The sequence below is a fragment of the Puma concolor genome, chromosome D1 (genome assembly GCF_028749965.1).
Source record: "Puma concolor isolate L17-30 chromosome D1, mPumCon1.1.hap2, whole genome shotgun sequence".
Taxonomy (NCBI): Eukaryota; Metazoa; Chordata; class Mammalia; order Carnivora; family Felidae; genus Puma; species Puma concolor.
Genome location: NC_141676.1, coordinates 25,276,187 through 25,301,493, shown reverse-complemented (window position 1 = coordinate 25,301,493; position 25,307 = coordinate 25,276,187). Strand labels below are relative to the sequence as shown.

General features: G+C 38.6%; 1 protein-coding gene and 1 pseudogene across 2 annotated transcripts in view; one reads left to right on the top strand and one right to left on the bottom strand.

The window, feature by feature from the left end:
* The window catches only part of RAG1 (recombination activating 1), a 1,204,476-nt gene that overhangs the window by 284,553 nt on the left and 894,616 nt on the right, over positions 1-25,307 (top strand). The window lies entirely within an intron of this gene.
* Positions 4,239-4,797, bottom strand: LOC112865291 (peptidyl-prolyl cis-trans isomerase A pseudogene; annotated as a pseudogene).

Here is a 25,307-nt window from a genome sequence, read left to right as displayed (position 1 = left end):
TTACTATTTTTTTTATTTAAAAATTTTTTTTTTACATTTATTTATTTTTGAGAAACAGAGTGAGACAAAGCGTGAGTGGGGGAGGGGCAGAGAGAGAAGGAGACACAGAATCTGAAGCAGGCTCCAGGCTCTGAGCAAGCGGTCAGCACAGAGCCTGATGCGGGGCTCGAACCCATGAAATGTGGGATCATGACCTGAGCTGAAGTCGGATGCTCAACTGACTGCGCCACCCAGGCGCCCCCACATTTACTATTTTTAAAATTATTTTTTATGCCTACTTTTAGTTTTAAAGACAAGGTATTAATTCCTAGGTAAGATTCCAACAAAGATATTAGGCCAAAGGATATAGCTTTGCCCTGTCAAATTACCCTTTTACTTTGAGTCTATAGGCCAGCCTGGTTTCACAAAGAAGAGCTTCCCTTTTATAAAATCAACAGATGATATTTATTATAACAATAATAACTACCTTTCCATGAGTGCTTGGCTGTTGGTTGTCCACTATTTTAAATCCTTTCTATATGTAATCTCATTTAGTCCTTAACAGTAGCCCTGAAAGATCAGCCTCATTTTCCCCATATTGTAGTTGAGGAAACAGAGGTATGGAGAAGCACACGATTTGCCTTAGCTCACACAATTAGTAAGTGGAAAACTGGGATTTGAACCTGAGCTTTCCTGTGCCACCCAACCTATGCCCACAGTGAGTCCCCATGCCAGGTGAACACGGTGACTTTTCAGAGAAACACATTCAAGCAAACAGATTCAGGAAGAGATGGGGACAGTCTATCAATTCTACATGGAATGGTAAGAACGATGAATAGTGAGGCACTCTTCAAAAAAACTCCTTAAGTAAAACATAAAGAGAAGAAAATTGAACTAAAAAAGTTAAACTCAGAAAGTAACTTGCTCAAGTTGTTCAGTTAATAAATAATAAAAAGGGGATTTAATAAGAGTTCCAAGAATGAATACGCTTATTTTATCAGTTTGATTGAAAAAAAACCCCTGAGGCTCGGTGGAGTGTTCATTTTAATGAGGGCCTTGATATTTTTATATTTTGTGTCTATTATTAGAGCCATCAGATGAAGAAGTCTGCAGTTTCAAGGGTCTTTTTACTTTGGGCCGTGAAGTCTACCTTGCTATTCCCTGGTGTTTGTATTTCACAACGTGTTTATATTTCTTTTTAGAAGAGAAATTCTAAGTGCTAATTCAATTGATTGCCTATAAGTGAGACACTGGGGCCTGGTGATGTGCATTTGTTCCAGTTCTTGAAACATCCCTTATTGGTCTTGATAGATGGCTCATTCCTCACAGGCTCCATTACTTCTGACTCACCCAAATGCCTTTTCTTGCTTTTCAAGGTTGCAATAGCTTTAAGGAATGAGGTCAATATTTCAAAGGCATAATTAATTTAGTATGCTTCCTCTTTCATTAGGAAGCTCATTTTCTCTTGAGCCTCTCTTTCTCAGCATATTTGCAAAGCCCTCTCATTCTCCCTTAATTCCCTTTGTGAACAAAAGGAATTCACTTTTCCTTCCTTCCTTCCTTCCTTCCTTCCTTCCTTCCTTCCTTCCTTCTCCCTCCCTTCCATCTTTAGCTTTGTATTCTCATTCCTTAACATTATTTAACCTGACAGATGGCATGAATTCTTTCTACAATTTTTATTCTATCTTCAGTGGCAGTGTATTTCTTTGCAGGGACCTGTGGGTCAAACTCACTGTGGTTCCAGCTACCTGGCCCAGTGGGAATGTCCACAGGGTGAGCTATACACCAAGTTACATGTTAGTGGGACAGCAATGCCTGTGATAAGCACAGGAGAAAAGTGACCAGCAAGGTGAATAGCTTAAAATTTTTAATGATGGTAAAATACACATAAGATTTGTCATTTTATCCATTTTTAAGTGTGCAGTTCAGTAGTGTTAAATGTATAAACTGTTGTGTAAACACTCTCCAGAATTTTTTTCATCTTGCAAAACTGAAACTCTTTACCCATTAAATAGCAACCCCCACTTTCCTCTCCCTAGGCCCTGGAAACAACCATTCTACCTACTGTCTTTGTGAATTTGACGTCTCTAGGTACTTCATGTAAGTAGGATCATACAGTATTTGCCTTTTTGTGGCTGGTTCATTTAAATTATCACAATGTCCTCAAGATTCATCTTTGTTGTAGTATGTATCAGAATTTTCTTCCTCTTTAAGAATGAATAATTCAATTGTGTGTGTGTGTGTGTGTGTGTGTGTCTATACACTCAGAAGTATAATTCTTGGATCATATAGTAATTCTATTTTTAATTTTTTGAAGCATGTTCATGTTGATTTTATAGTGGCCACACCATTTTACATTCCCACCAATGCATATGAGTTGTGCACAAGAATTCCAATTTCTCCATAACTTCACCAGCACTTGTCGTTTTGCTTTGTTTTGTTTTTTATAGTAACCATCCTAGTGGGAGTGAGGTTGCATAGCTTACTTTTAAGGTGTTTGGGAAAAATGGAAGTTTAGTTTGTTATAAGAATTTCTCTCTAAGATGTCAGTCTGCAGGAGGAAAGATAGTACCTAACACCAAGCAGTAGTTCTTGGCATCAGGTGGGAAAAGTGGTCTTAGATCAAAAGATTCTGATATAATATTAAGGAAATGAATTCAGGACTCCATGATGAAAGAAGGGGCTGAGAGAAACTTGTGAAAAGTTGGCTTTACCCAAACACTATTTAAATTCACGGCTAGATCTCAGTGCCCGGACCCAAAAGAACCGTGCAGAAATCTAAGTAGGCAGGTCGGGGCATCAGCAGGGAGGTTGCCACCAGATGGTTCTCACAGACACTGGGGGTTGTGTTCACCTTCAGTTTCAAATTAAGTATTGAAAAACTGAGTTCACTTAAAATAAGCCAGTTTGGTAGGAGCTGAGTTGATTTTCTTGAACTGGGGAGAAGTTTTCCCCTGATGTGGAAAGGAGGGTCGTTGAAGTGTTGGTTCCATTTATGAAAGCCAACATCCAGTGCTCCCTGGGTCTCTGGTCCCACTGACCTATGGTTGTGAGGGAAAATTGGAGTCATGGAAATGAAATTTAGTGAGGAAAAAGCATATCCCAATTAGAAAAGAAAGGTTTAAAGACTGATTGAATGGGTGAAACAAGAAAGATCCCACTGGGTCAAAGTACAATGGATAGCCAGTTCCTTGCTATGTCTTTCTTAAATACATGACTCAAGCTTATGCACAACGTTCTAGCTTGTTAAGGAGGACTTGAGCAGAGTAAATAGAGTGTGATGATATAACTTCTCTGGCGGGAATGATTGTAGATCTTTGTAGGTCTTTAATTTTCTCCTGTTCGCAAAATTAGCTCCACAGAGGCATAAAGCTAATAAATGCCCATTTTAGGTCAGCTAGTCATTTTCTAGGTAATATACATGTGTTAGTGCTCTTAATATGATCCTCAAAACAACTCTATCCGGACTGTCTTATTAATCCTATTATGTCTATGAAGAATCAGTGGCTCACAAGAGTTTAATAGATTTTTTAAGAATTCAAAGCTAAATGGTGACACTGGGGTTTGATTCAAGGGTTATGTTGATAATCATCCCTTACAGCAAGCCACTGCTTCTACATTATGCTGATTAGAATATGCACTATACATGCGATGTGGGTCACATATTCTCCTCACCCTGACCTTGACTTCTTCACTGTAACATACCTGGCCATTGCTTCCAACTCCCTTGTCCTTGCTGCAATGCCAGTGTTTTAAGAGAATGAGCTTCACTCATATTATAGGAAAAGCCTCTGAGTTACTGACTCTTGTGTTGACAATTAAACCCTCTTCCCCCAAATCCTTGGAGAAATAGCCTCACTAAAACCAATCTGAGGGGGTACCTGGGTGGTTCAGTTGGTTGAGCATCCAACTTCGGCTCAGGTCATGATCTCACAGTTCATGAGTTCGAGTCCCGCATTGGGCTCGATGCTGTCAGCATGGAGCCCACTTCTGATCCTCTGTTCCCCTCTCTCCCTACCCCTCTGCTGCTGGTGCTCACTCTCACTTTCACAAATAAACATTAAAAAAAAACCAATCTGAGGAATATACCTTATTACTCTTACCATATAGTTACCCATTTTATTTATTTATTTTGTTGTTGTTTAGTTTTTATTTCATAATCATAAACTTGACTCTGCAATTCAGCTAGACTTGGAGAAGAGTAAAGAAAATACTCTTTTTTTTTTTTTTTGAGAGCACAAAGATTATAGCATATTTTGAGCAGGTAGGGGTAAAAGGTTGCTCTCCTAAGCTACAGAAGGAATGGTCTGGTAGTTAAGATAAAACACAAGTGAAATTTATTAGATTTGTCCACAGTCAGCAATGGTGCTTTTCTTCCTGGTTTTGCCATTCCTGGACCCAAAGCGTTCCATGGCTTCCACGATATTCCTGCCCTCTTTCACCTTGCCAAAGACCACATGCTTGCCATCCAAGCAACCACCGTGTTGACAGTGCAGATGAAAAAGTGGGAACCATTTGTGTTGGGTTTAGCATGTGCCATGGATGAGAGGCCAGGACCCGTGTATTTCCAGATGAAATTCTCATCATCAGATTTCTCCCCATGGTTGGGCTTGCTGCCAGTGCCATTATGGCATGTGAAGTCACCACTCTGGTGCGTAAATCCCGGAAAAATCCTGTGAAAGCAGGCAACTTTATAACCAAATCCTTTCTCTCCGGTGTTCAGAGCACGAAAGTGTTCTGCTGTCTTTGGAACTTTGTCTACAAACAGAAGGAGAGCCAGCCCAAGGTCTTGCCATCTATGGTGATGTCAAAGAACATGGTGGGGTTGACCGTGGCTGGGTGGTGTGGGTGGCTCTGGGGTGGCAACAACTGTAAGGCCTATAGTTTTCTATTTTAATCCTCATAAAAACCTATAGGACCAGGCCCTAATATCCCCATTCTGTAGATGATGCAGTAGAGATGCAGAGGTTAAGAATTTGCCCAAGGTCACTTCACTAGGTGGTGTATACAGGAACTGTATGGCATAAATGCCACTCAGTGCCAACTGTTTGGAGCCTCAAGTTTCTATTTTTGCACCATAAAGAGCTTCGTTACATTTTTAAATTAAAGGACCCGTTGAGTGGATTTGTATTCAGTAGCCCCTTTACTTGATCCCCAGTTTGTAGATTAAAGCAATTGAAGATGAAAGCAGCCACGTGGAAGTAGAGAAGGTAGAGTTGGGATTTGCATCTAGGTTTGATTGTCTGCACAACCCTTCATGGTGCACCCAGGCAGGGAATCTTGGGTATGAAGTATACCTGTTCAAGGGCTTTTAAAGATACATTAATTACTGAATTCTCCCATTTTGCATGGGAAACCTCTGGGACAGTCTAAATGCTGGTCTTTGGTCCAGACACTCTCTCTCCTCCCCTCCAGGGTAACTCTTGGCTCTAGAGTACAAGATGAGACTGGTGATAAGAAGGTGTATAGATTTCACATATTGTAACCCACGGCAGTATCTACTAGATATGATTAGGCTTTTGAGTCCTGTCTGGGTTTGAATCCAACTTTCTTTTTCAACCTCATCTGTTAAGTGTCTGTCTCATAGTAGCGCTGGGAAGATCATATAAAGTAATGTGCGTGAAGTGCTTAGCATGATCTCTGACGTCAAGAAAGGGCTCAATGTACCACAGCTGTAGTAAGAACTACCTTTGACTTGACTTGGGCTGAGAGGTGTGATTTTTCTGAATTGGAGACACTGCTCAGCAGGACTAAGTTACATTTAATTCACTGACATGATGTTTGTATTCTTTGGCCATAAGCATTTATATATCTGCAAGGGGGCTATGAAGACTCACGGGTTTATCTGAAACATTACTGACTCTTCCCAAACATGTTTCTTTCTCTTGCCTTTTTTATATTCTTCTCTTTGTTGCCTTTTCCTCTCTCTCTGTCAAAGGATGCACATAATTTTAACTCTCAGCACAAATAAACCAGATATGGGGAAAGAGGTGGGAGAAAAAAGCATTTAACTAGAATGCTTAAATAAGTGGAAAAGAGCAATAAGGAGATATGATTGATTTCCTTCTTTGCTTTTATGAACAGTGTTTTAAGACATAGCTCTATAAAATTGCAAAACCAAAATCTGGAAATAGGCAGAAGAAACCACATACCATGACCCCCCCCCCCCATTCTAGTGCATTCAGTCCAACCCCTTCCAGTCTTTTTCCCAATGCACTTATTTGAAATGCACATATAAGACAGAGGATAAACATCCTTGTACTTTTCCTTTTAACATGTTGCTGTAAAGCCATAAAATGACATGGGTGGAACTTAAATGAATATTGCTAAGTGAAAGAAGCTAATCTGAAAAGGTGACATACTGCATGATTCCAACTCTATGACGTTCTGGAAGAGGCAGAACTCTGGAGGCAGTAAAATGATTAGTGGTTACCGGTGGCTTGGGGGTAGGGAGAGAGGAAGGAATAGTTGAAGCACAGAAGATTTATAGGGCAGAGGAATTATTCTGGGTCATATTCTAATGGATACGTGACATTATCCATTTGTCAAGAACCATAGAACTGTACTGTACAGAGATTGAACACTAATGTATGCTATACAATTTAGTTAATGATAACACATCAATACTGTTTATCAATTGTATAAAATGCACAACACAAATGCAGATGTTAGTAATAGGGGAAACTGTATTGAGAAACTGGTATATGGGAATTTTCTGTACCTTCTGCTCAATATTGCTATAAACCTAAAACTATTCTAAAAACAAAGACTATAAAAAATAGATATATTAGAATTTAAAATTTTGAACATCTGTTATGTCCTTCAAAATAGTCTTCTCAGATGTTATGTGCATGTTTTAATAATTCTGTCTTTGCTCAAAACATGTTGTAAGCCCTTGTTGAAAACTTTATACAGAGATGAGGTGGGTGATCAAGATGGAGATCCCATTTTTAAATTGCATTTGCATAATCATCAGGAAATTGGGAAGAAACGAGACCTTTTCTTATGTGACCCACACATTGGATTTGAAGGTCTTCTCCGTAGAGCAAACGCATCCTGGCAAGAATATGTGTGTAGCCTCCCAAGACAGCTCTTTGAAAGAGAACGGTCCTTGTTTGGATTATGAAGGCTTGCATGCAAGGAAGAAAAAATGAAATCACCACATTAACATCTTGATGTTTTTCTTCCATGGGACAGTGGACATTGGTGACTTTGACTACCATATTGCAGTGGACATAGACATTTAATCAAATCCTAGTTCTACCATATGCCAGCTGCAGAATCCGGGACAAGTTTGAATGCTAGTTTGTTTCTCCTCAAAATGGGGACTATTTTCTTGGAGGGTTTATGTGGAGTTTCATGGAGAATGCAAACTGTGCCTGGAATGTGTGACTCAACACCACTCAGTCATGGTAAATATTATAAGCAGTAGTATTGTTTTTATCAAGACAGCATGTGATTTCAATATTCTCTTGTGAGGCTGGTCTTAAAAAACTAGAGTTAGATTTATAGAAAGAAAAATACTTTGCAGCAGAAACTGTGCATGTCAATAAGTTATTACCTGACATATTAATACCTATTATTTTTAACCTATTTTCTTTTTTGTAGCAGTTAAGTTACAACATTCATGACTTACCATTGAAATTTTTGAGTTTACAGAAGTTCCTATAATGTCACTTTTGCTAATTGCATGCCGATACACTTCTAAGTGTGAAAGGAACTTGTATGTTGAAGCCAGTGTGTTGAGAATTGCCCATAACCTGCAGCCCATCTTAGCAATGCTGAGATCTGTAACCTGGAACAGCCATGGATGTATAATGTGAATGTGATTTGTCAACTGTTTTTGACAGAATCGCTGTTTTTGGCTTAGTCCATGTGCCAGCTTATTATTCCTGTTACCCTTCAAAGTCAGACTCAGCTGCTACTCTAATTCCTGGGGGCAACATCTGGAGTCCGGTTTGTTTTTCCAGAGTATCATTTTGCCTCAACCTACACATTTCCAAGCAAATGTTAATATATCAAACAGGACTGATGAAGGATTCTGCTAATTGCCGAAACCCTTGGTTGATACTTTAGGAATAAGTACAAGAAATATCCAAATAAAACTTAGGAAAGGATAGAAATTAATTTTAGTAACAATATAATGCCAGTTCCAAGCCTGGCTCTTACAACTAACCATCAAGTTAATTTAATTCCTCAAACCCCATTGCTCCAACAAAATGTTGTTTAAATTAATTCATTCTTTCATTAGGCTGCCTAAGAGCACCGTGGAGTGATGAGAAATTACTGAGATGGCATTCGTGTTTCAAAAGCCCCTCAGTTTCACTTCATTTTCCATCCTGACATGGGACTAATGTTCTGCATTTGCATGCTAAAATAGTATTTTTAATTGTAAAAGTGGTGTTGTTAAATTACCTTCAAATGAGTTTATTTTAAACGGTTCATTAAAGTTTTTGAAATCATTCCCTGCATGATTGCATCTCTTCTCTGCTTTGATGTATTACATCTCTCACCAAAAACACTGGCGCTGAGAGAAAAACCTTTTCTTGCAAGACTCGCATCTCACGATCTGGCCAGTTTTGAAGTGAGAACAGCAAAAGCCTCATGCTATTGCAGAGTGGCTGAGGGCATCGGCTCCCGCACCTCAGCTGAGAGGCTCGGGTGAGGGGTGAAGGCAGGTGGCTGTGTTCTGCAATAATGAAAGGTCAAAGCCACAGAGGTTTCAGAAGGCTTGTGTCAATTCAGAAGATGAAAAGCAGCTCCCTCTGGATAGCTAGTTTGGTTCTGAGATTTAAATATATCTCACAGATTTTGTGTGTCCCCTTTCCTTTTAACTCCCCCCATATCTCCCCCGATGCCACATTTCCTCTTCATTATTTCTCCTCTCTCAGTGTCTTTTAAGCCTCAACAATTACTTTCTCAAAGAAGGTTTCTTTGGGAAACAAATAGCATGATTTTCCTGAGATTGTCATTTGTATGTCTGTGAGAGTTCCTTTGTCATATTATTCATTTACAGTAGGTTTAGGGGAATGTAAAGTTGCAATAGATTAATGGAATAGATTTGAGTGTGACTTTTTTGTTATTGTTATGAAGTCCTAATTTCCCCTTCAGACCCACTGCTTTCTGCAGTGGTGGAAGCACCTGTCAGAAACCATCCAGCAAGAAGGCTCTGCCCATGGAGGTAGATAACAAGGAGAGAAAGTGTGGAGAGCTAGCTGTGTTATATGCTCTAGTATATAAGGTCAGCACTTTGAAACTTGTTGATCAGTGGATGGCCTTGAAGGTATCTCTTTATCTCTTATCATCCTTCCTTTATTTTAAATGTTTTTTAAAGTTTATTTATTTATTTTGAGGTGGGGAGGGGCGGAGAGAAGGGGAGAGAGAATCACAAGCAGCCCGGAGTCCGACGCAAGTCTCGATCTCAAGAACCCTGAGATCATGACCTGAGCCAAAATCAAGAGTCAGATGCATAACTGACTGAGCCACCCAGACGCCTCTCATCCTTACTTGTTAAATAAAATCCAAACTCTGCTTAATGACCCAAACCATCCTAACCTTGCATGGAAGCAGCATTTCATTTTCTATTTGGACAGAATTCTGGTTTTCCCCCTTCATGTCTTTTATTGAACATGCTGTCTTTCTGGTTATGTTTAAAATACCACAGTACTATTACATGTTAAAAATTTGTTCTAGCTTTTTAAATAACGATAATAGCCCAGTTATCCAATTATCAATTGCTGGAGCCAATGTCAAGAGCAGAACTCCTGTTTCCTCAAGTAAGCCACAATTCCTAGACCTTGCCCTTCAATCTTTGACCTACGTTAACTTCCTTGAACTTGAATCGCACACAGTGCATCAGCATGCACTTGTTGAGCACCTACTATGTGCAATATACTGTAGTAAGAATCGTGAGGAATACAAAATTATAAAAATGGAGAGGAAATGAAAGCTAATAATAATTTTCTCCATGTTAGTTACTGGTCTATGTATTTTCACCTGAATTGTCTCATGACAGCCTTCTAGGATAGAAAAGATCATCTTCATTTTATAGACACAGAGTCTGTAATTCTAATTTTAGTAGTCAAGGAATTGACCATCTAGTGGGGGAAATAAGGCACAGACACATGATAAAATAAAAATATAAAGCAATACATAACGGATATCAAATGAGTATTTCCCATGTAACTACCATAGTTGTTGAAAAGAGAGGTCATGAATTTGGGTTGGGCTTAGTAGGAACATCTTTGATACTATGGTGGGGAAGGAAATGCATTCATGCTGTAAGCATTTTTATAGTGCTCGCCATAGAAAGATTTTATAGTCTGAGGGTATGGACTGATATATAAATAGGAGCATCAAGGAGGGAGTGACTATGTGACTTGACATAGGTTTTAAATGAAAGGGGATGTTTAATAAATATAAAGTGTTGGCCATAGCTCTTTGAGAATCCATGACTTATTCGAGTAGTTTTTACATTTTTCTTCACTTCTGGTGGTACTTTTGTTCACTTCATAAAATTCATGACCACATAGGAGAGCTTACATTTTTGATGTTTCTCCTCCTATAAGCTCTTGCTTTTACTCTAACATTGGATTAAAACAATCTGTCTCATTTTTCAGGATTCAGGGCAGTTGGTTTTGCAAATCTCAATGTGGCTAATAGTATCAAAATATTCTAGATTTCAAATTCACTTCCACATTACATCTCCCACCTGTTTTCTCATGGGCATGTTTTTAGTATTGACAAAAACAGTACAGGCTAAAAGTTGATGTTTGAGTCTTGACTTATAAGCTGAATATATTTGTCTTGGATGATGATAACTTGGAATTTTTAGTTCAAGCTATGATAAGAACGGGCTCCATTGCTTTATTAGAAATGAAGTCTTTTGTTGAAACTATTAATTGAAATGATGCAGAAAATCAACTCCAGGTTCCAGACAGTTCAGTATTTTGTTGCTGACCAAGGAGTATATTGAGGAAAATCTTATGTTTCCTGTGACATCAAAGGTTAGGATTTTTCTCTGAATATTTCCAATTTCCTTAAAAACTTGTTGATAGTGTTACCAAAGAGAAGCTTAGGAAGCTATATTTATGTGTCATGGCATAAGGAACTTGTTAGATGTAATTAAAATTACTAGTCATCTGACCTTAAAATAGCGCTTTTTCTTGGATAATCCTGGCCAGCCAAACATAATCTCATGAGACCTTGGAAACAAATATTTCTCAGGATAGTAGCAGAAGTGGAAGTCAGAAATTTGAAATATGAGAATTCAATATGTTGTTGTTGCTTTGTACCCATGGGTGTAGGGGCCCATGTGTGTAAGGAACTGAAGTCTGTCTAAAACCTAAATGAGCTTTTTTAGAGCCTTGAGATGAGAGCCCAGCTTAATGGACACCTTGTCTTCAGCTTTGTAAAGTCCTGAGCTGAGGACCCAGTTGATCCACACTGTGCCCAGACTTCAGGCCCACAGAACTGAGAGATAATAAATAGATGTTATTAAAGCCATTAGCTTTGTGGTTATTAGTTAATGCAGCAATAGAAAACTGATATACTCAGCAAGACCTCAAAGGCATATATAATCTGGCCCTAGCCTCTGTCTCTGGCTTTATCTTGCTCCACTTCTCTTAACTGCTACGCTTGCTACTTTTCAACAATGCTGACTAACTATAGTGCATTGAATTGTGGTCTCCAAAATATATGTCCATGTCATAGCCAACAGAACCCATGAATATGACCTAATTTGGGAAAAAGGTCTTTACAGATATAATCAAGGATCTCAAGATGAGGGTCATACTGGATTAACCAGGTAGACCTCAAATCCAATGACAAGTGTCCTTATTAGAGACAGAAGAGGAGAAGACCATGTAAAGATGGGAGCAATGACTGGCGTTACAGTGTCCCAAGCCAAGGAACATCTGAAACCACTATAAAGAGTAATATGCAAGAAAGGAGTCTCCTGTCCAGCCTCCTTAAAAAACATAGCCCTGCCAACACCTTGACTTAGGACTTCTGGCTTCCAGAACTGTGAGAGAATAAGTTTCTGTTGATTTAAGCCACTTGCTTTGGGGTAATTTAATATAGCAGCCCTAGGAAACCAATATACAGACTTTTCACCTTCTTAAGCATGTTGCAACCCTTCCTTTCTCTGGTCCTTCTCAGTGTTTTCGAATTGAAGTGTCACTCCATGTAGTTCTGCCCCCAACTCTTTCCATTTGCCTGGTTGACTTCTTCTCATGCTTAAGGTCTTAGCTAAGTTGAAACTTCCTTAGAAAATCTATTCCTGACCACTCCTCTCTACCACTCTGTTAAGGCTCTGTTAGGCTTCTTTGTTACATACTATAGTAGCAACATATTCTTGCCTATACTTATTTCCATAATTATTTGTTCCATGTTTTTTTTTTTTTTCTTTCTGCTAGACTGTCTGCCATAGGACGGTCCTCATTTCCGTGTTGCTCATCCAAGTACAGTACCTGTTACAGAGCAGGTGGGCTATAAATATTTGTTTCATGAATAAATGAATATTCCTTCTGGCACATTCTCTGGGAATATCAAAGGGATCAATGCCATGCAAAAGTCAATAGAAAAAGAATTTAAATGTTTCTCTTCATGACACCCAACTCTAATGCTGTTTCTCAAAGTGCCAACCTTCTATTTATGTTCAAACTCAAGAATTAAGCAGTGATGCGGACTGGTGAAGATAAATAGAGAATAGTTAAGACTCAGAGCTTCTGTTCCTAACCTTCTCCTTAAATGCCTTTCAGATTTGTTTCTAAAGAGCAGCAACTGAGAGGAGGAACATGATGCTTATCTGATGCCCACATAATTGTTTATTTCTGAGCAGACAGCCTATGCTGTAAACAAGTTTTTTTTTTTCTTTTCATTTGTTTCCCCTTTTTGTTTAAGTGAAAGTAATTATGTTTGCATTAGATTAAGCACTGGCTTGTTCTGGTGCTGAAACAATGGAGATTTGTTTTTCTTCCCCATCTCCCATTCACTCCCATTCTGACAGTAGCACTGAGGAGTGAAGCCACAGTCCTATTGCAGAGTTGGAGCTGTGTCCTGAGAGACACTTGCCCTCTGCAGAAAGGAAGGGGGGGCAGGTGGCAAGGGAAATTGAAAATATGATACTGGGGCTATTAGCAAGATAAAAACTATTGTAAGAATGATTTTGGTTTTGCTTTCTTTCATGGGAGGTCACATGAGGAGACAACTTCTTTCAATAGTCACTTAATGAAGCAGAAAAATAATTAAATCGCTTGTGACCTCAATCATTCATATCTGCTTTTTGTGTGTTTTATGGCCAGTGGGCCCCCAAGGTTTTCCCTAGATGCCTAAGTTCTTAAATTTTGGGGGTAGACTCTTGGACAGAATTGCCATGAGATACTCTGCAGTAATTAGAGAAGCCTGGGGAGCTTCTGCAGGTGGACCTGGGGGAGGTAAAGACTGGGGAAGGGGTGCTGGATCTCCTAGTCTCCCTGAATTCTCTGAAGAGTGAGGACAATGACCTTCTGGATCAACAGTGACCAAGTGGGAGCCGGTTAGCTCTGAAATCAGAGTTCTAACGATAATTGGAGTCTCTCCCTCTCACTATGGAAGGCACACATCTCATTTTCCTCACAGAGCTCACAGACACATATTTTTCAGCTGCTTGGCCTGGTCAGAATGACTAGGTTTCTTAGTACAGGAAGCTTTCTTTCAGCTCAGGATTTTATTTGAAACTTTCTAAAGTTTTTTTTTTTTTTGTCATTCTCTCATTCCTGGTCTTGTCTGCATCTGGGAGGCTATGTGGGGAGACGTGGAGGCTATAGAGGCTCAGAGAAGCTTGAGATAGGTGTGTTGGCTGTGGGAATATCAGCATGTTACTCGTCACGTCAGGCTGTAGTTTCTTCTAATATTAAATGGGTAGGATAATGTTCACCTCTGGGGCTTGCTGTGAAGAAAAAGGTGAGATAAGGTAGGAAGAACATCAGCACAGTTTCCGGATAATCTTTCAAGATTGGCCAGAACATTCCCCACACTGTGTCTTTAGTGGACTATGCCAGTAGCTAAGACAGCACCACTATTTCTATTTACTTAGGATGTTACAGTTTAATCCTCTGCTTTACCATGGAACATATTTTATCCTCAGACTTGTTTTTTTTAATTTTTTTTTCTTTAACATTTATTTATTATTGAGAGACACAGAGCGTGAGCAGGGGAGGGGAAGAGAGAGGGGGAGACACAGAATCTGAAGCAGGCTCCAGGCTCTGAGCTGTCCGCACAGAGCCTGACGCGGGGCTCGAACTCACAGACTGCGAGATCGTGACCTGAGCCGAAGTCGGTTGCCCAACCGACTGAGCCACCCAGGCGCCCCAGACTTGTTTACTTAAGGTAGGAACATAGTTTTTTTCTTTCTTGGTAACTTGGACTTTTATCATTCAAAATATCTATCCCAGTGAGACCTACCTTAGGCCACACAGTCCCCTGTTATCACATTTTCTCATTAGCAGGGATTTTAATAAGAAGAGAAAGAACTTAAACATAATATTTTTTGAGCACTTACTATGGGCAGTCTACAAATGAAAAAAGTTGGTAGCTTTTTACCACACACACACTTATTACAACATTATTGATTATAGTTTTTATGTTGTACTTTAAATCTCTGAAAAACACGTTCTCTTTTATTTAAAAAAAAAATTTTTTTTTCAACATTTATTTATTTTTGGGACAGAGAGAGACAGAACATGAACGGGGGAGGGGCAGAGAGAGAGGGAGACACAGAATCGGAAACAGGCTCCAGGCTCCGAGCCATCAGCCCAGAGCCCGACGCGGGGCTCGAACTCACGGACCGCGAGATCGTGACCTGGCTGAAGTCGGATGCCTAACCGACTGCGCCACCCAGGCGCCCCAAAACACGTTCTCTTTTAATGAAACCACTTCTTTCTATGCTTTGAAGGATAAAAGAGTGAATCCTTAAAGTGGGACAGAGTAGGATCTGTGCCTCCTTAATGCTTATGAGCACTAGAAAACTACCCCTTTCCATTCAGAAAAGAGACTTCTCGATTGTTCAAAGAACTCATCTTCTCTCCCTGAAATGATGAATTCTTACCCCTTGAAGAGTGGTTAGAATGGTCACAGAGAGGCCAACCTGTGTGAGGGCTTGGTGTATTGATTAGCACATCTCCACTGGCTTCGGGTTCTTCATGACAAAGCTCAGAGCTATATGGGTTGTGGGCATTGTTCCTGGACCCTTGAGAAAAGTCCCCAGTTTCTCTTCTTATATAATCTCAGTAGGCCCCTTTTTAGTAAATTATTGTGTGTCCCTTAGTCACATGATACATTCAGAAACAAGGGTTTGGTATGCAGAGTTTGAGTAATGGGCTAAAATGAGACCATTTCTCTTTGGCTGACAGCATCTCATTAACCACTCAAACCCATACTCAGCCATTGTTCACACTCCTTCTGAGAGGGTAATAGCAAGACATTGAGTTATGAAGGGAATCTGGGGTTCCCCCAAAGCCATAGCAGATTGACATGCAGTTTCTAAAACTGCCTTTTGTTCAGTGTAATTTGACATAATTTGGTTAGGCTTTGTGTATTTTCCCTCTCACTGGGTAAAAGTGAAACTCAGTATTGCTTCATAACATCTGCTATTATGGGAATAATTTTTTGGATTACTTAGAAAAATCTTCCACTAATCGCCATGCCGATGCCTCATTGTTTTTGTAACTTTATTTATTCTAAAGCTGACTGAAGAAATGTAGATAAGCACTGTGGCACAGCTCCTGGGGGACCATGGTACAGAGCTGTGCACAATAGCATCTCTGTCTTAAGCACTTATAATCCAGTTTACCAAACCAGACATTCCTGTAAAAGAAACCTAATGTTATAGGACAGAGCCTGTAAGCTGCGTGAGAGGGACATTTTGAATGATTCACTTTGAATGATACCCCACAGTCTGCAACATTGTACGTAGTAAATATATATGCATTCAATGAATGAATCAGTGAATGGTACAGTAGGCAAGCGAAAGCTGTAATATGTCCTAAAAGAAAAATTATGGGCTTTGGAGCAAAGGGGAGAATTCTGGCTTTACCTGTTTATTGTGTGATTTGGGGCTAGTCACTGATTCTGTGTTCTCATTTGAAAAATGGGTATACTAAGCATTTCCTCTTTTGTTTGTGATGAGTTAGTGAGAAAATGCTTGAAAAAACCCCAGGATGAGTAAATGTGTATATATCTACATATGTACCTACGTATGTAATTATTTCTTCCTTTGTTCTAAAAAAGGATTTACAGGGGCGCCTGGGTGGCGCAGTCGGTTAAGCGTCCGACTTCAGCTCAGGTCACCATCTCGCGGTCCGTGAGTTCGAGCCCCGCGTCGGGCTCTGGGCTGATGGCTCAGAGCCTGGAGCCTGTTTCCGATTCTGTGTCTCCCTCTCTCTCTGCCCCTCCCCCGTTCATGCTCTGCCTCTCTCTGTCCCAAAAATAAATAAACGTTGGAAAAAAAAATAAAAATAAAAATAAAAAAGGATTTACAGTAACATAAAGAAACATCGAAGTTACTAGGATTACATATAAAAGTAGAGGAGGAAATGTTAGTAAAAGGAAATTAAAGATGGAGAAAAATGTAAGTATAATCAAGGCTGAATATACGTAAATTGCAGGGTATATATATTTCTACACTATCTAGAAAAGAACCACAAATTTGGCTCTGAGCTTTCAAGTAAATAAGGAAAAGAAGTTAATATGATAAGATACATAATTCACATTGTTAATCAAATTAAAAAAACACAAAACAACAAAACACCTTTTCAGAAGACTGGTCCTGAGTTAAAAGAAAAGTTTTCTGTGAACTACATTCTCCATAAACAGACCTCACTGGGTTATTTCTTTTAGTGCATATCACTGTGGAACTGTGGAATCCAGTAAACAGATATGCCTTAAAATGGGAAGGAGGACATAAAAACCTGCTATATAAAACACTGATTTCAAATGGTAATATTTATTGCTAGGATAAGTTTAATTTATCCACCGTTATTTCATTTTAGAAGCACCATATAAAAACAAATCAAAGATAGAAGAAGTGACCAAAAGGATGGCCGATCAAAAAAGCTTGGCTGCAGAGATTATAAATAGGGATATTTTGGAGCTGGATTTTTGGAGGAAAAAAAATTGCTTACTCAATTGCAATTATGATGATTATGGTTTAAAGTTATTTTTAATAATTCACTTTTTATTTGGCATTTTTGTCATATATTTTACTTCTACATAAGTTATAAACTCCACAAAATGTTGCTATTATCATTGCCTGAAGCAGTCAATGATCTTTTATATTTCCCTATATTTACCTTTTTGGGTGTTGTTCATTCTTTGTTAGTTTTCCATGCTTTCTTCTGGAATCATTTTCCATTTGGATCAAGGAAATTCCTTTATTTTTACAGTAAAATTGTGTTCCAGTGAATTCTTTCATGACTATCTGAGAATATCTTTCTTTTGCTTTCATTCATAAGGGATATTTTTTACCAAGTATAGAATTCTAGTGCTGGCAGTTTTTCTTTTAGCGCTTAAAAAAAAAACGATTACAATTTCTTATGGCAGACATAGTTTCTGTTGAGAAATCAGCTGCCATTTTCATTGTTGTTTCCCTGAAGAAAATGTTTCTTGGCTCCCCTCTGGTTGATTTTAAGATTTTTCTCTTTATTTATTTTTTCCTTTTGCTTTTGGGTTTCCAACTTCTATGCCTAGGTGTGATTTTCCTTGTATTTATTCTGCTTCAAATTCACTGACCTTCTTAATATCTAAGTTCAGTTAACTCCAAAGTAAATTTGTGAGTCTGCATGCTATCTCTTGAGCTTTGGCTGTGCTCAGATCATATTCTAGTTGTGCCTAAATGTATTCAGTGATACCTTTTTAAGTTATAACCATGTATCTCTTCAGAGGAAATATCTATTGATTTTGTTACCTTTCTCAGCCAGCCATCGTCTGCTTCTTACACCTGACTGAACTGAATGCACAAGCAGAGTCACATTTAATAGAAAACCTTTTAGTGACCATTCCTCACCCAGTTTTCATGGGAACAAAGGCCAGTCCAATAATAGGTTAATTTTTAGTTTGATTACTTTTAAAGTTTGTCATTTTATAAGAATCATTCTATCCTGGCATAATGGACTTACCTATTTTTTTCCCTATTTTTTTTGCCAAGACTACAGCTGCTAGGTTTTGATGGGTTAGTCACTTACCAGATACCAGTTAATGTCAAAAGAAACATTGCTTAAATATTAAGAGAAACATTACTTAATTATTGCAGACTTGAATATGAAGTAGATTGGACTATTTATACAAAGTCTAGAAGTTATACAATACAGGTCTGGGTTAAAACATTCCATGAAAACTTTGATAGCTTTAAGACAGTGTCTACAAAATTATGGCTTGCTCTACATAGAATTTTCAGGATAAATCCCTCTTTTGGAAACTAACTCTTGAATGTTTTCCTTATACAAAGACAAAAAAGAGGATAAAGATTCAGAAATATATTTTCCATTTACTTGCAATTTCTTGGATGCTGTAATCGAGCTATATTTACAGGGGATTTGTATTGCTGAATTGTTGATTCCTTCACGGAGGGCATACAGTTCTTAAGCCAGAATCATTACCATTTGGAATGCTGTGTGGTATAAATTGGAGAAGCCCTGAACTTCAAATAGAGTAATCTAAGTTCTAGGAACCATTCAGTCTTTGAACAGTTGGATGAAGTTGGGTAAATCACTTCATTTGTAAAAGGGTGGAATTGAGTTAAATGATTTTTAGCTTGATTATTTCTAATTATAGGACTAATTATATTGCCTGTCTTAAAGGCAAGCAAATTTTGTGCCCCATCCATTTTCAAGAAATGTTCAGATTTTTTACTTTGGTTGTTGATGTATAGGTGCCATTGTGGAAAAATTTATGAGCATCTAAATATGTCATATCAGATTTTTTTTCAGGAGGACAAGAAATAAGACTGACTCCTTTCTGTGCTTTCTAAGTTTAGAAGCAATTAAGAGAAGAGCTAATTGTAGAACAGGGATAAACCAAGGAGGCTATTTGAGTGTTATGGAAATTTTAGGAGGAAATAATTTGAAGAAGGGAGTGATAAACTGCCTAATGTTGTAGAGAGAGAGAGGAAGTTGATGAACAGAAAGCAGAAAACACCATTAGTGAGCAGTGAGAAGTCAATGTCATTTTTGAGTAGAGGCCAGTTTTCAAGGGATAAAGAAGGGAGTGGGTGGTGCATGGGAAGTGGAGTTCACATTCTTCCTTTGAGAAACTTGGAGTCATAAAACAAGAGACTGTTATCCTAGGAGGAAAACACTGCTGAAAAAAAGAATGCTTTATGATTAGAGAGAGTTAATGAAATTTGCACATGATGGCTGTTACTTTTTTTTTCTGTGCTGTATAACTTTCTTTTGCAGGATCACCTCGTTTATAGCCTCTGTCCATGTAGTGTATCAGTAGCTAATTCACACTTCTCTCTTCCCTGGTACTCCAAGATTTCCATGTGACTCAGACATAGTCAAAAAAGCATTCTGTCTTTTGGACAAAGGATTTGGTTCAGGGAGAAGCACATGACTCCAGCCAGGAGATTAAGAAGTCTCTCTGGGTACTTTTTCTGCAGTCATTAGGAAAGAGGAAATATTTTCCCTCTATGTACAGAGGATAATGAGAATGTTTGAAAATGAAAGACCCAGAAGTAAAGAATACAAACACTTATAGAGGATACACACACACACAGAGAAGGGGCATTGGAGAGAGACAGAGACAGAGAGAGACTAAGGTTGACTGTCAACACTCTTTGAGCTTTTAGATCTAACTCTAAGTGTAACTCTGAATTTTAACCAATCATAGTAAAAAGGTATACAAAGGAAAAATCCAGAGAGAAGAATGAAAGACTTATGTCTGGCAAAAGCAGTGTCTACTGATGAAATCGAGTCTCAGAGGGAGCTCTAGGAGATGAAGTGGAGGGGTTTGCCTTCCGTACCCCTCAGATGCCGAAGAAAGGAGAAAAGGATAACACGAGATAACAGAGAAATGTTGATATGGGGAGAAGCAGAGTTGAAGAGATTGATATTAAACAGCTAAGATCACTTTTATACAATAGGAAAAAGTTACCAATCATTTGACACATAATCAACTTGTTATATTGATTTTTTTCATAAATGGTTATAAGAAGTTGCTTTCAAAGAGATGTTATGTTACTGATTGATTTCTATAGGTGATTGACTATAAATTGCATAGGGATATATGAAAAGCAGTAGAAGATACGGATAACCCTTGAAATGTCTCTCTCTGTCTCTCTCTCTCTCTCTCTGTCTCTCTCTCTCTCTCTCTCTCACACACACACACACACACACACACACACACACACACACACACACCTGCGGACATAGGTGCACTACCTTTGCATATTGTTATTTGTGAATGCAGCTGTGAATAAGCCCAAGCACTGGAAGTGGATCTCTGCCTTGAGGTCCTAACCAGCCAACTCCTGGTATACTTTATGAACATAGTCCTGTTTCCTCTCTGTGGTATTCCTCTTTCCTTCCTTTTTTCCTTATTCCTTCCTTGTGAATATTTATAATGTGCTAGCTATAGGGATTACACTTTTCAATAAGAAAGATATAGTCTCTGCCATCACAGTGGTAAAAAAAATGATGAAAGGATTAAGAAGGACCAAATATTTCAAGAGCCTGGAGTCTTGTATCTATTTTTAACAACTGCAGAAGTTTTTATAAGAACATTATTTATTGATAAGTTGTCAAAACAGAATCAGCTGTGCTTATTTTTATTGAAATTGGAAAGTTGATTATGTCCGACAAGCTTGACAATTTACGTGGACAAGTCTTTGGAGAAAAGTCAGTTTTTAAAAATAGTGTGTTCAGCTAGGCTACATCTAGTTTTATTTAATTGAATATCGATAAATATATTTTAGCGTGTGCCATTTCTTTTGCTATCTTCTCCCCACTTGACAGGTGTTTATTAAGCAAAAGTCTTGGGGCGCCTGGGTGGCTCAGTCGGTTAAGCGGCCGACTTCGGCTCAGGTCATGATCTCGTGGTCTGTGAGTTCAAGCCCCGCGTCGGGCTCTGTGCTGACAGCTCAGAGCCTGGAGCCTGTTTCAGATTCTGTGTCTCCCTCTTGCTGACCCTCCCCTGTTCATGCTCTGTCTCTCTCTGTCTCAAAAATAAATAAAAACGTTAAAAAAAAATTAAAAAAAAAAGTCTTAATATTTTGTGACAGATAAAGGGAATTAATTTTTTCTTTAATATGTGAAGTTTATTGTCAAATTGGTTTCCATACAACACCCAGTGCTCATCACAAAAGGTGCCCTCCTCAATACCCATCACCCACCCTCCTCTCCCTCCCACTCCCCATCAACCCTCAGTTTGTTCTCAGTTTTTAAGAGTCTCTTACGCTTTGGCTCTCTTCCACTCTAACCTCTTTTTTTTTTTTAAACTTCCCCTCCCCCATGGGTTTCTGTTAAGTTTCTCAGGATCCACATAAGCGTGAAACCATATGGTATCTGTCTTTCTCTGTATGGCTTATTTTACTTAGCATCACACTCTCCAGTTCCACCCATGTTGCTACAAAGGGCCATATTTCATTCTTTCTCATTGCCATGTAGTACTCCATTGTGTATATAAACCAAAATTTCTTTGTCCATTCATCAGTTGATGGACATTTAGGCTCTTTCCATAATTTGGCTATTATTGAGAGTGCTGTATAAACATTGGGGTACAAGTGCCCCTATGCATCAGTACTCCTGTATCCCTTGGGTAAATTCCTAGCAGTGCTACTTCTGGGTCATAGGGTAGGTCTATTTTTAATTTTTTGAGGAACCTCCACACTGTTTTCCAGAGTGGCTGCACCAGTTTGCATTCCCACCAACAGTGCAAGAGGGTTCCCGTTTCTCCAGATCCTCTCCAGCATCTATAGTCTCCTGATTTGTTCATTTTGGCCACTCTGACTGGTGTGAGGTGATATCTGAGTGTGGTTTTGATTTGTATTTCCCTGAAGAGGAGCAACATTGAGCATCTTTTCATGTGCCTGTTGGCCATCCGGATGTCTTCTTTGGAGAGGTGTCTATTCATGTTTTCTGCCCATTTCTTCACTGGGCTATTTGTTTTTGGGGTGTGGAGTTTGGTGAGCTCTTTATAGATTTTGAATACTAGCCCTTTGTCCGATATGTCATTTGCAAATATCTTTTCCCATTCCGTTGGTTGCCTTTTAGTTTTGTTGGTTGTTTCCTTTGCTGTGCAGAAGCTTTTTATCTTCATAAGGTCCCAATACTTCATTTTTGCTTTTACTTCCCTTGCCTTTGGGGATGCATCAAGTAAGAAATTGCTGCCCCTGAGGTCAGAGAGGTTTTTTCCTGCTTTCTCCTCTAGGGTTTTAATGGTTTCCTGTCTCACATTCAGGTCCTTTATCCATTTTGAGTTTATTTTTGTGAATGGTGTGAGAAAGTGGCCTAGTTTCAATCTTCTGCATGTTGCTGTCCAGTTCTCCCAGCACCATTTGTTAAAGAGACTGTCTTTTTTCCATTGGATGTTCTTTCCTGCTTTGTCAAAGATGAGTTGGCCATACGTTTGTGGGACTAGTTCTGGGGTTTCTGTTCTATTCCATTGGTCTATGTGTCTGTTTTTGTGCCAATACCATGCTGTCTTGATGATGACAGCTTTGTAGTAGAGGCTAAAGTCTGGGATTGTGATGCCTCCTGCTTTGGTCTTCTTCTTCAAAATTAATTTGGCTATTCGGGACCTTTTGTGGTTCCATATGAATTTTAGGATTGCTTGTTCTAGCTTCGAGAAGAATGCTGGTGCAATTTTGATTGGGATTGTATTGAATGTGTAGATAGCTTTGGGTAGTATTGACATTTTGACAATATTTATTCTTCCAATCCATGAGCATGGACTATTCTTCCATTTCTTTATATCTTCTTCAATTTCTTCATAAGCTTTCTATAGTTTTCAGCATACAGATCTTTTACCTCTTTGGTTAGATTTATTCCTAGGTGTTTTATGCTTCTTGGTGCAATTGTGAATGGGATCAGTTTCTTTATTTGTCTTTCTGTTGCTTCATTATTAGTGTATAAGAATGCAACTGATTTCTCTACATTGATTTTGTATCCTGCAACTTTGCTAAATTCATGTATCAGTTGTAGCAGACTTCTGGTGGAGTCTATCGGATTTTCCATGTATAATATCATGTCATCTGCAAAAAGTGAAAGCTTAACTTCATCTTTGCCAATTTTGATGCCTTTGATTTCCTTTTGTTGTCTGATTGCTGATGCTGGAACTTCCAACACTATGTTAAACAACAGTGGTGAGAGTGGACATCCCTCTCGTGTTCCTGATCTCATGGAGAAAGCTCTCAGTTTTTCCCCATTGAGGATGATGTTAGCTGTGGGCTTTTCATAAATGGCTTTTATGATCTTTAAGTGTGTTCCTTCTATCCCGACTTTCTCGATGGTTTTTCTTAAGAAAGGATGCTGAATTTTGTCAAAGGCCTTTTCTGCATTAATTGACAGGATCATATGGTTCTTATCTTTTCTTTTATTAATGTGATGTATCACGTTGATTGATTTGTGAATGTTGAACCAGCCTTGCATTCCAGGAATGAATCCCACTTGATCATGGTGAATAATTCTTTTTATATGCTGTTGAATTCGATTTGCTAGTATCTTATTGAGAATTTTTGCATCCACATTCATTAGGGATATGGGCCTGTAGTTCTCTTTTTTTACTGGGTCTCTGTCTGGTTTAGGAATCAAAGTAATGCTGGATTCATAGAATGAGTCTGAAAGTTTTCCTTCCCTTTCTAGTTTTTGGAATAGCTTGAGAAGGATAGGTATTATCTCTGCTTTAAATGTCTGGTAGAACTCCCCTGGGAAGCCATCTGGTCCTGGACTCTTATTTGTTGGGAGATTTTTGATGACTGATTCAATTTCTTCGCTGGTTATGGGTCTGTTCAAGCTTTCTATTTCCTCCTGATTGAGTTTTGGAAGTGTGTGGGTGTTTAGGAATTTGTCCATTTCTTCCAGGCTGTCCAGTTTGTTGCCATATGATTTTTCATAGTATTCCCTGATAATTGCTTGTATCTCTGAGGGATTGGTTGTAATAATTCCATTTTCATTCATGATTTTATCTATTTGGGTCATCTCCCTTTTCTTTTTGAGAAGCCTGGCTAGAGGTTTATCAATTTTGTTTATTTTTTCAAAAAACCAACTCTTGGTTTCGTTGATCTGGTCTATAGTTTTTTTAGATTCTATATGGTTTATTTCTGTCTGATCATTATTATTTCTCTTCTTCTGCTGGATTTAGGCTGTCTTTGCTGTTCTGCTTCTATTTCCTTTAGGTGTGCTGTTAGATTTTGTATTTGGGATTTTTCTTGTTTCTTGAGATAGGCCTGGATTGCAATGTATTTTCCTCTCAGGACTGCCTTCGCTGCATCCCAAAGTGTTTGGATTGTTGTATTTTCATTTTCATTTGTTTCCATACATTTTTAATTTCTTCCCTAATTGCATGGTTGACCCATTCATTCTTTAGTAGGGTGTTCTTTAACCTCCATGTTTTTGGAGGTTTTCCAGACTTTTTCCTATGGTTGATTTCAAGCTTCATAGCATTGTGGTCTAAAAGTATGCATGGTATGATTTCAATTATTGTATACTTATGAAGGGCTGTTTTGTGACCCAGTATGTGATCTGTCTTGGAGAATGTTCCATGTACACTAGAGAAGAAAGTATATTCTGTTGCTTTGGGATGCAGAGTTCTATCTGTCAAGTCCATCTGATCCAATGTATCATTCAGGGCCCTTGTTTCTTTATTGACTGTGTGTCTAGATGATCTACCCATTTCTGTAAGTGGAGTCTTAAAGTCCCCTGCAATTACCACATTCTTATCAATAAGGTTGCTTATGTTTGTGAGTAATTGTTTTGTATACTTGGGGGCTCCCATATTCGGCGCATTGACATTTATAATTGTTAGCTCTTCCTGATGGATAGACCCTGTAATTATTATATAATGCCCTTCTTCATCTCTTGTTACAGCCTTTAATTTAAAGTCAAGTTTGTCTGATATAAGTATGGCTACTCTAGCTTTCATTTGACTTCCAGTGGCATGATAAATAGTTCTCCATCCCCTCACTCTCAATGTGAAGGTGTCCTCAGGTCTAAAATGAGTCTCTTGTAGACAGCAAATAGATGGGCCTTGTTTTTTTATCGATTCTGATACCCTATGTCTTTTGGTTGGCGCATTTAGTCCATTGACATTCAGTGTTATTATAGAAAGATATGAGTTTAGAGTCATTGTGATGT